Here is an 11,725-nt window from a genome sequence, read left to right on the forward strand (position 1 = left end):
GAAAGTGCTGCGCCGCCGAGCATCATCGGCCCGCTGATTACGGGCCACAGCTACACACACGACAGGGCAACAAGTTGACTTTAGCATTAGGTTTTTCAAATGATTGTTTACCTGCAGTGATTATTTGCACAAAATGAACCAAGTCAGTATTGAGTTATTATTTAGTAATTGTTAAGGGTAGCTGATACAAAAGGAAACAATTCACTTGTAGGAAATGTAGAATTAGGAAAAACAGATTTTTCAAATGCACCCAGACCATCTTTGTTCATGCTCAAAAATCTTAGTTCCCTTGTTTAATTTCGGCTCCCTTAACACCTCTCCTCACTTGTTTCTTTGCCAAAATCTGTCCCCTCCAGAGGGCAAGTGGGATCACAATTTAAATGTCAGCGTATTAAAAACAATGCCTGCAGAGTGTTACAGTGTAACTGCTCTCATGGCCGTGCCGCGGCGCCTTAGCGATCACAGATGTGAATGTGCTGCCCTGCACTGCTTTGAACACCCCCTCGGTCCTGTACGGAAGTCCCAGTTGGTCAAGACAAATGTGCCAGATGTGTAAATTACGCAGGAATGTCAGGTTAAGTTTTGTTTTTGTTTGGGCGTGCAATGGTGCAGGATCACCCCTCAAACACCACCGCGACCACACTTTTCCTCTTGCCTTTTATTCATCCCTTTCTTCCCAGTTCAGGCCTGTCATTAGCAATAATGTGCAGTCATTCTTCTACCAACACATTGGGAAAGCTTACAGAGCCTGTTTTCGTGATGAGAAGTGGCATACTCAACGCTTGCAATTTTCAGCAATTGTTTGGAGCTGCTCCCTTCTGCGTGGATTAACCGCTCTGTCAGCCAGCAAGAACTCCTCTGCTGGCGGGAAGCTTAGAGGTGCAGAGAGATGTCTGGCTTCTGCTGACACCCAAACGCACAAAGATACACCGTTTTCCTGTGTTTTCTAGGTTGCTTCCTAAAAAACAATCTGTCAAGTTAACCTTGACAGTGAAAGAACTACAACCCCCCATGGCTGTTAACTCGAAATAAGTCCAAGACTAATATCAGCACATAACAAAGTATCAAGATTAAGCGCCTGTTCTATGTTAAGACATGGATTTTTATTTTTAATGTTATTGCAATTTAATTCACTTGTATTCATAAAGCATCACTTCATAGCAAGACTCACCTCAAGCCTCATGTTAGGGAGACAACCCCATCGAAATCAGCAAGCACTTGGCGGTGACGGTGTGGAGGAAGAATTCCCTTTATACAGGATGAGACCCCAACAGAAGCAGGCAGCGATCTGCCTGTGGCCCAGTGAGGCGAGGACAAAACACACACAAAAGTTAACAGGATGCAGCAGCGATGAACAAAGACGTGAGTAGAGGTGCTCAGTGCCTTATGTTCCCCAGCAGCCATTGTCTATTGCAGCATAGCATCCATACATTTCCAAGTTTACAGTTTGTAGCTGAAAAACAGTAACACATATTAATAGTTTTTCATATGTTAAGACTGCAAATTACAGTTATGTACAGGGGCTGAATGCTTGATTCATTTCCAGTGTGCCAGCTTAAATCTGGGAGTACAAACCTGAATGCATTTTGTTATTCGTCACATAAACATTTGGTTTAAAAAAGGTTTTAAAGGATTTCTAAAATATTTGTGTTTTCTTGTTTTTTATGACAGGCCGTCTAACAAGAGCACATATTAGTGAAATTAATGTTTAGTGCTCATTTTGTATCATTTTTTTTACAGTTAGACCCTCCCTATGTCCATGCATGTGTCAGGCACTACTGTTATTATTTTTATTATATTTATTTATGTATTTTTTACAAAACTTTTCAGATAATACTTATCTATCTATCTATCTATCTATCTATCTATCTATCTATCTATCTATCTATCTATCTATCTATCTATCTATCTATCTATCTATCTATCTATCTATCCTTAAATCAGATAAGTGGAAGAGAATGGATGGATCAGCCCTTCTTTATATGAGCCAACCCAAAAAGACCTAAAGACCACAGATTTAATCAATGCTTCAGATTATAATCTTTTTCTTATGTCAAATATTGTTACAAGCTTTAATTGAAAAGGATCCTGAAACTGGAAAATAAATAAAACGGTGCCTCTAACATGTCATGGATTCATACAATTCATCCCAGGAGAACTGAAAAAAACTAAAGTTGTCAAACAAAGTATAACTATGTCAGAGCAGCCTGAGCAGATACACTTCATTACTTACCATCAGCGATTATCACGGTACATGTTTGATTCAGCAGGTGAGGCATGCTGGCATCCTTCTGCTCTAACAACAAGGCTCACACTGTAAAAGTCTTCTCCTGCAGTCGAGCACTGAGAGGAAGCTGAAACTTAAAAACCGTTGTCAAACAAAACACAGCATTGCCTCGGCAGCAGACGAATGTCCGACAGCTCGAGAAGTGCAAGGAACTGCTGCCCAGTTTCAAGACAAACACAGAGGCTCACGTTTATGGCGGCGTGTTTCCTTAACCTTTGGCAGGCCTAAAATCTTGGACCTGGAAAACAACACGTCATCGCTAATTTTTGTTGCCCATCAAGGAAATGACTGTCACAAGTGAAGCAAGAGCCCACCCAAATGAAAGTATCATTAATGTGAGCGTGATCAAGGCCTCCGCAGAAAGGCTGTTTTATTCACTAAGTGGTCACAGCGTCTATCAGCAGCCGTCTCAGTAAGACATGACAGTTTTGGTTCATTTGGGTTTTTTGTCTCAGTCGGTGCCACATTAAAGAATTGTACTCATTAAAATATCACCACACACTCAGTGCTTGAGATATGAGTGAGATGTCATTATATAATGCAGCAGTGGATTATTTCTATGAAAAACAACCAAGCTGAACTGCAGGTGCCACTTTTTTGATACTGAATTTGTGTGATGTTGACAGAAAGGGAAAATATTTTCTTGTCTTTATAAATTATTCAAAGATGGTTTCCCGTCAGCTGTAACAACTGACTTAAGCTCCAGGTGCAACACCAGCTCGCAGTGTGCAATAGTAATGGCCACTGATTAAATAAATAAATAAATATAATGTGCTTGTAGGGCTTGTTCAAACACAGCTGGCTGTGATTTTTATAGATATTAAAATGATTTCAATTAGGTAGAAGCTCCAGCAAATTCTGGTCAGCTCCAGTGAAAAACAGTAAATGATGCCAAATTTGAGCATGTCTGTATTTATTTATTCTTAAAGTATCCTACACTTTATTATCTCCAATAATCCAGAATGCCAAAGGAAAAATCCTGATCCTGTTTCTCGCTGAGGGAACCGTGGTGATGCTAATGGTAAACAAAAATATATTACAACTGCATATCTGAGGAGCTGCTTTGTGAAACAGCTACAGCTAACCATAACTAAAGATGAAATTAGATGCTCTACTCTTACTAAGCTGGTTCTGTAATTCTGTTATAACCACAATCATGACTCTGTCTGGGTGGAACTGGAGTCCTCAGGTGGGACCACACAAGCTCAACCATTAACTCCAGTTCAGTTTAATAAATATTTTTAAAATGCATAAAAATCAGTTATCTCCTTCTGAATTACAAATGGAGTTGAAATTTCTTCTTACATTTTCCTTGTTATTGCCACGTTTTGTAAATCCATATTTTGGTAGCTGCAGCACATTTACATCTTTCCACAGGACCTTGGTTAAACGCCTTTCCTTCTCTAATGAAAAGACCTCCTGCGTCTTTTTCATTCCACATTATTTGTATCCAACTCCAACCTCGGGACGCATGTAGCAGCACATGGTAAATAAATGCAAATTGCTTCAGAGGTTAACACACTTTATGTGTGTGTGTGGGATGTGGACGGGGGCGGGCGAGGTTATACGCTGTCACTGCGCCCTGTAAACAGCGGAGCCAAACAACACATGCGACATGTTTAGCTCTGAAATGTATGAATGCAAACATGTGTTAGCAAAGCTGACCAGTTGTTTTTAGAGGTTTTTTTCTTTGCTGGGAACAGCTCAGTCGAGCAGTACTTCATTATTATCCTTAGAGGTAATGACTTGTAATGCAAACAGACACAATGGTAATATTGTTGTAGTTTTAGTAGCTTTAATATAACAGATGTGTCATTATACAGAAAAAGTTATGGTGGCCCTGAGAGACCAAACGGACTGCAACATGAGAAAACACCAGCAATAAGAAAAACGCTGCAAAAGCGCACAAAACACAACGGAAATAGGAAAAAACACAAGGGAAGTGTTTCTGGGGAGACAATAACCCAACGGACCAGTTGCAGGAACCCAAAACATGGTAGGTGTGTTTTATCATGATTCATGTGATACTGATGACGGATTTTTAGGCTAATATTAGGCTAACACACTTACCGCTCATCTTTTCTTTCCTCACAAAACTGACAGATCCTCCACTTCTTTTGTCTCCCAGCACAACTCTTAGCATATTTTGGTTCTTGCACCTGGTCTGTCAGGTTACTTCCCTTGTGCTTTGGAAATCTGTTTCCGTTGTGTTTTGTGTGCTTTTGCAGCGTTTTTCTTGTTGCTTGTGTTTTCTTAAGTTGCAGTTCGTTTGGCCTCTCAGGGCCACCGTAAAAATTACAGTACAGAAATGTTTAAAGAAGCTTTGTTGACATTATATTTGTCATTTGTGGTGTCTCTATACATGTCTTGGCTGGAGATATTTGGCCCTGGTGTTAAAAAGGAGTTCTTCCTCCCTGCTGTCGCCAAGGGTTTGGGTTTTGCTATTGCAGGATCTTTACCTTAAAATATGAACTGTCTTGAGGCATCTGAGCATGTCTCAGTGCTCTTTTTGTTTATTTTTCTTCTTCAAAAGTTCTGCTATCCAAGTATCACATGGATCTGTAATAAGAAAATTGTAGCTTATTTTACAATTTTAGCCGAAAACTAAGAAAAACCTTAAATAACACCATTACTATAAATTCTAACATAAGCAGTGGCAGCAGTACTAAGAATATTTTTGAGTGACACTGCTATTTCTATTTAAGTGGCTCTGATTTCATTGTGGATGATGTGGATTTAAATTACACTCAGCTGACAGTGGGAGTCTCCTAAGTACAATTACTCTGTTTACACGCAATAGTATGGGAGGGAAATTGCTTTTGAAAGCGCTCTTTAAGGTTATGGTTTTGCTGCTGCGGATAAGCCCAATGTTTACCAAAGTATTTTAAGGGAACTCAAAGCTCCGCCACGCATCAACAAGTATCTTAAACGTCTGCACAAAGGCCCAAACGAAGCAAATGCTCACCTAATCCTTCCAGACAGGCTCCTGAGAGTGGCCCCCAGATAGCATGTGGCCTCCTTAACAAGGTGCTGAAGTCACTTAAGCACTGAGCAAACAAACAAACAATCCAAATCAGTCACTGCATTTCCTGGACGAGTTTCTCGAAACAACTGCGGCTGCACACTGCGCGTACAGGCGCGCCGCATCTGAAGCCGCCGTTCGGTCATCTGTGTGTAATTATTCGTCATTCTAGATGGGTATTTCAGTGGGGCGCTGGTGAAGCAGCTTTATCCTACTTTGAAACAAGTGGGGTTTATTTTCGAGCCTCTGCTTTTTCTCCACAGTCAGATTGCCCGGAGAGATTGGCTTTCTCCCGGCTGTGTAACAGATACCATCTAAACCATTAGGGCTCATTCATTGCCATGTGCCACTCTGCAGCTCAGGTTCCTGCGACCCCGAGGTCAAGCGACTGAGAGCTCCCTGACCTCCAGCACTTCCTCTGAATATTAACAGGGTAGTTATGTAGTCAGAAGTCCTGATATAGAACATTGGTTCATTTAGATAATAGCCAATCAGGCCGAGCAGTGAGGAGTGCAGCGATCTCCTCAGGATGGCTGGGCCTTTATGTGGCTTACAGAGGGCATAATGACAGCAAACAGAGGAAGCATAGGCCTCTCTGGCTGAAATTATGTGGTCACATGCCTGCTGGCTGTAATGCTTTCCTTTAGCCCTGGCTAAATGGGGGACAAATCCAGCCAGGCTTTATTATGAAGATGAATGCTGTGCAGTTATCTTGCAGGCACTGGTTTAAGAGAAGAGAGGAGGCCACCATGGTTTAAGAGGCATTCAGCGTGCAACCTCGCCACGTGATGCTAGGCCAACGAGAGAAAATACATTCAAATGATTTTTAAAGGTTTGTATGAACCTGTTGACTTTGACATGGAAACGACTGAACGAGTCGTTTTTTTTCTTTTTCCAGTCGATTGTATTTAATGAGACCTGTTTTTATAATAACAACATTGATATTTAAATTGAGCGTTAACGTGACATTTAAGCTGAGAATTTGACCAAATGTTTTTCACTGGTCAATAATTATATCAAGTTTTTATCTGTTTTATTTGATTTTAAAAAAATCAAAGTTTAAAAAAATATTTTTATGTATTTTTCAACATGATTTCATATTTTACTACATAATACATTTTTTTTTACACTTTCTCTCTTATAATTTTAATTTTTTGCCTCAAATAATTTTTTTTTTTTACCTTACATAGTTTACATAATATGAATCATCAAATCTTTCTACTTTTTCACGTGACAATTTTTAAAGACTGTTTTTTTATTTCATAACTTTGAGTTTTGGTGTCAAAACATTTCTATTTTTTCAATTTTGCCACCGTTTTTTCATTTTATATCTCCTACATCAGACCAATGATCCCATATTTAGAGATTTTGTTTTTTATTTTTATTTCGTTAGGCGTTTCCATAGTTGAGTGTGAGCCCTGAGGCTCTGTGTTGCATTAGGATCACTTGTAACAACTTAGAACTCGTTGTTGTGGAAATCTGTCAAAGCGAGTGGCATCTTTGTAATCCATCTAAAGTGCAATCAGTGAAGCATCCCTTAAACATATTTGATTGTATCTGAAGGAGTCTTGGCTTCATCTTCCCATCTTGACTCCCACAGAATCAGTGACCCTGTTTGACTGCAGAGCAGTTGCTGTTCATCCACAGCCACACTATCAGGCCTTTAATCAGAACAACATTACTGCGTGTTTGTGGAGCTGAAATGGAGCGTGGCAGCCGCTGGAGGCTCTCTCGGGATGGACAGCAGCCACATTGTCACTCCTTTGTGCTTAATTGTCCGTGTGCTGGAGAAGCAGAGATGAGGCCTAGATGCAGCTGTTGTCACTGGTGGACAAATTCTTGGATAGAAGTGTCAGAGAATAGACGGAGAGTAAAGAGCCTTCGAAGAAAAAGCCTCTAAAAGGTCATTTAGTCACAATGTAATCTTGTTTCACTCATTTTTAAATAAAATAAATCATAAAAAACATGTTTTTTTAAATGATCTTTTAGGAAATGTTGGACAAATAATTGAATTGGCTCAGAATAAACATTGCATTTATTTTACACAAGAACAACACAATGTTTTTCTCTTTGTTGGCTGCTTTGTGTGTGTGTGTCCATCCCTAACGTGTGCCTTTCATAGAAATGTAACTACACAGCCACAGGGGTGTAAATACTGGCACAGCTACTTATGTAGCCACAGATTCAACGAATAAGTCAAAATTAACCTTAAATGGAAGTTATTCTTTTGGCTCACTTTTGCACCATGTTTAACGCTCGAGCTCGACCGTGTTCATTAGCTGGTTACCAGCCTCGCTCTGTCTGCTGTTTAGCACAGGTCATGCTGAGGTTTCCCACCAAAAACCAGTTTTATGTGGGTGGAAGCAAGATTGATGACATGGGCAATAAAAGCAACAAAAGCAAATCAAGAAAGTACATGACATTAAAACACTTGACTGAGCAAAGGGGATTTGCAGAATTGGGCAATATTTGAATGTGGATTCATTTTAATTTATTTTTACTTTATGTTCATGTCCACATGATAATGTTTTATTGTCATTTTAAACAGGGGCGGATCTACAGGGGAGCAAGGAGGGGCTTGCCCTCCCTCAGCTGCCCCCCCCCAAAAAAAAAAAAAAAAATTATGTCCTTAATATACTTGTATTTGCTAATTGCTTTTTTGTCCAAAAGCTTTGTTTTCTTAGAAGAGATAATGATAGAATGAATATTTTAAAATATTCCACATGCTTACCTGAAGAGCTGTCTGCCACCCTGCCTAGAACTCGTGTCCCTCCTTACCCTCCCCCATGTAAAATGTTCTAAATCCACCACTGACTTTAAAGATGCCCCATGAAACATTTTTATGTTGAAGCAAATTAAATTAGATTTCAAATTTTAACATCTTTCACATTTCCCATTTTAGCACCTAAATTATACACAAAATATTGTTTGTGGCATCTTTAATTTAATAAAATATAAAACTGAACATTTTATTCTTGTCACACAGAAAATAAAAGCTGCCCAAAATAAGTTTAAAACTCAGTACCAGTGTGTAAAAAACCCCCAAAAGCAACTAATGCAGCTCAGGAGTTTTCATAGCTCAGAGTCACATGAGCTGCACACGTGGGTTTAAAGTAAAGTGTTGCAATAAATATTGTAAACTGACTGTCCTGATTAAACTCAGAGGTTCGATAAAGATCCAGTACTTAACACTACTCTGTCTGAAAGGTTCCACTAGTTTGCGTTTGTGCACCAGCTCCCAAACCTGATCGCATCTGACAGTAAATGGGGTTAGAAAATGACGAGAAGCAAGATAATGAGCTTTCTATGCTTCTGTCAGACACTCCCATAGAAAGCCATAAGGGATGCCATCCCGAGCTCGAACGCATGTCAATTATAGCCGAATTCTCCTCGACCTCAGTGAGTAAATAAACACCCTGAAACCAGCGGATAATCATCACAGCTGCTTTTGTCTTATTGCAGAATTTGGATGACACATGGAATCTGCATGCAGGCGGCCCTGCGCTATATATAGTCGGCAGCAATCAAACAAAATAAATGAACTGTCAAAGCACAAGTATTTACAAGCACGACAGAATTTTAAGCAATTATAAGAAAATTTGTTGCATTTCTGAGTAAGTGGTAGCAGATAGACCTCTGACAGGGAGGCAGTGGTGTGTGACGCGCTGATTTAGAACAGCAAAGCTGCCCGGCTCAACCCCGGCTACAAAAAAAAGAAAAAACCCAACACAATCCACATCCCACACCAACCACATCTCAATAGGCAGGAAAGCTAAAGACATCTGCAGGACCATTACACACACACTTAGCCACACATCAAGGAGCGCTGTGTCACTCCCGTTAAACCCCCTTAGAACGGCTGTTTGTATCTTAATTATTTCTTCCCCTTTGGGCGATTTCACATCGTCCTCATCCTTCTTTTTTCTCGGCCAATCGCTTTAACGTTGTTTATGGAAACAAGCAAATTCTGAGTGACCCCAGAAAATGAAACACGTAATGGAAAATTGATAAGCATAACATTATCCCATGCTCATTTGAGCTGTCTGAAGAAAATATAGCGTTTCAGTGATTTGAGATGTTCACCACATTACCATATTTGTGCACCATATGACATGATTTATAGACAATCATGTGATAATTTACATCTTGATGGCCTCATTCATGTGGCTTACTGAGGGGGATTTGCAGAGCCCGCCTCACTGATTACAGACTAAGCTGCGCTGCTAAAACAATGTGTGCTGCAGTCAGCGTGAGCAGAGAGAAACTCTTTATAATCAAGATCTATTTTTAGGCAGGTTGAATCTTTCATTTAGAATAACAGTGGCATTTATTCAAAGTCTGTCTTTGTTGGAAATCTTAAACAAGCCAGATAAACAAAAAGCCAGGGTGAGTGGAGCAGAGAAAACATCAAGCAGGCACTTAGATGGATGTGTGACCCATACAGAGTCGCTCTGTTTAGCCAAAGAGTGTAAAGGTGGGGTTTTCCGTGGGCCGCGCGCTAACGACCTCCCGCCCCCACGCCAAGCCCCTTTGGAGCTTCTCAATGGGACAATAAGCAAATGACAGATAAGGAATGATTTGCTAAAAGCAAAACCTCAAAAATAAACAAACCATTACAGCATGCCACGGGAGAGCTGGGTTAGCGCTTCTAATTCAGGTGAATTGCAGACAAATTTCCCCCGGCTGGCACACATACAGCTGTAATAATACAGAGAGGGCTGCAGAGCAGGCTGGACCACAGAGCAGCCTGCACAGTGTCCGCACATGGCCCAAGCCTCACGGCAACACCTCGTATGGCAGACCTAAGACTATGGAGGAAAAATAGTGCGTATATTGTCCTAGACGCCATACAACTGGACACCAAGAAAACATAACTGAATGACTGAGGTCATCTCCTCAGTCAAAACTGGTCACGTGTGTAACTCTTCGTCAATCACAAAGACGTTAAAGTTGTGTACACGTACAATAGATGTGTCTCCGACCATCTCAATGCAAGTTATGTTGGTCATATTATTCCAGTAAAGAAGGCAAATGTATCTGAACCTGAATTTGTAAGTTGGCTCACTTACAATGAAATTAACAGTCATTTTTATGGTAATTTCATTTCAATGGAGAGAGATACAATATATAAGTTACGAATTGATTTGCATGTCATTGAGCGAAATAAGTATTTGGTGACCGAACCAGAATTCTGCCCCCCACAGACTGGATGTGGGCCCAAGTGGCACACAGATTACAATCAATCAAGGTAAAAAGCGCACATGTCCACAAAATCAGTGTCTACCTCATGAATAAGACCTGTGCAGGGCTGGAATGAGCTACCAGACCATCAGCAAGAAGCTTGGTGAGAAGGTGACAGTTGTTGGTGTTGGAAATAGTAGAAAAATAAAATGACCATAAGTCGCCCTCGGTGTGGATCTCCATACGAGATTTTGCCTAATGGGGTAAGTTCGATGAACGTGAGCTCAGTAGGAGGAGAAATGGATGTCAGCATGTTCGATCTTCACTTTGAGTCATGGTAGACTCTTCTTTGTTAGTCAGGTGAGAAGATTTCATCTTCTTTTTCTTCTATTTGATAAAAAAGTATAATACAAAAAAGTCGAAGTTCAGAAGGATTATCGGTGGTTAGTACAATTTGAAATATTAGTTGGTTAATTTGCTAAAAAGATGTGTCTTCATGTCACAAACTGGGAACTCAAAGCACTTTTTAGTATAAGCCTCATTCACTAATATTCTGTACTCATAGACACACTCATGCACTTGGACAACTTGGGGTTGCATGGCTTGCCCAAGGGTAACTGAAACATGAAGGTCAGGGTTTGAACCACTGATCGGTAGCAAACCTGCGCTTCCTCCTGAGCCACAGCCATCTTTACTGAACACAACTTTGTCAGACATCTAAACAACATTGAGATTGGCTTAAAGCATAAAATGTTTTCTTATGTTGGGAAGACCTTTTATGTCTAAGTCTTGTCCAAAATATACTTTCGTAAACTCCCCGGGGACAGTATACAGGTGAGCTCAGCATTATTTATAATCTGTACATCAAAAACGTGTTTTGGAAAAACTGTTGGTTTGATCTGGTCGACCAAACTTTCAAAAGTTCTGTTTGTTTTTCATACTAGTCTTTGTAGTTTAAAAAGACAAGTTTCCTTCCTTTCCTTTGAGACATGAATGGGATGTCTTTTTAAAGCTTTGCTTTGGCTGCTGTCTTGATTTAACCCAGAAAACAACGTCACATCACAAACACTCAGCCCAGAGCTTCTGAGATTGTGACAAGAGATTTAACACTTTTACATCTGTAGAATCTTTAGCTCGTACTATAAAGCTCCTTGGGGTGAGTGTTGCTGTTGCTACACAAATAAAAACTGAATTGTTTAAGGATGGTTTAAACGGCTTTTTTTGACTGCAATACA

The sequence above is a fragment of the Simochromis diagramma genome, unplaced genomic scaffold, assembly GCF_900408965.1.
Source record: "Simochromis diagramma unplaced genomic scaffold, fSimDia1.1 OVJJ01000646.1, whole genome shotgun sequence".
NCBI lineage: Eukaryota > Metazoa > Chordata > Actinopteri > Cichliformes > Cichlidae > Simochromis > Simochromis diagramma.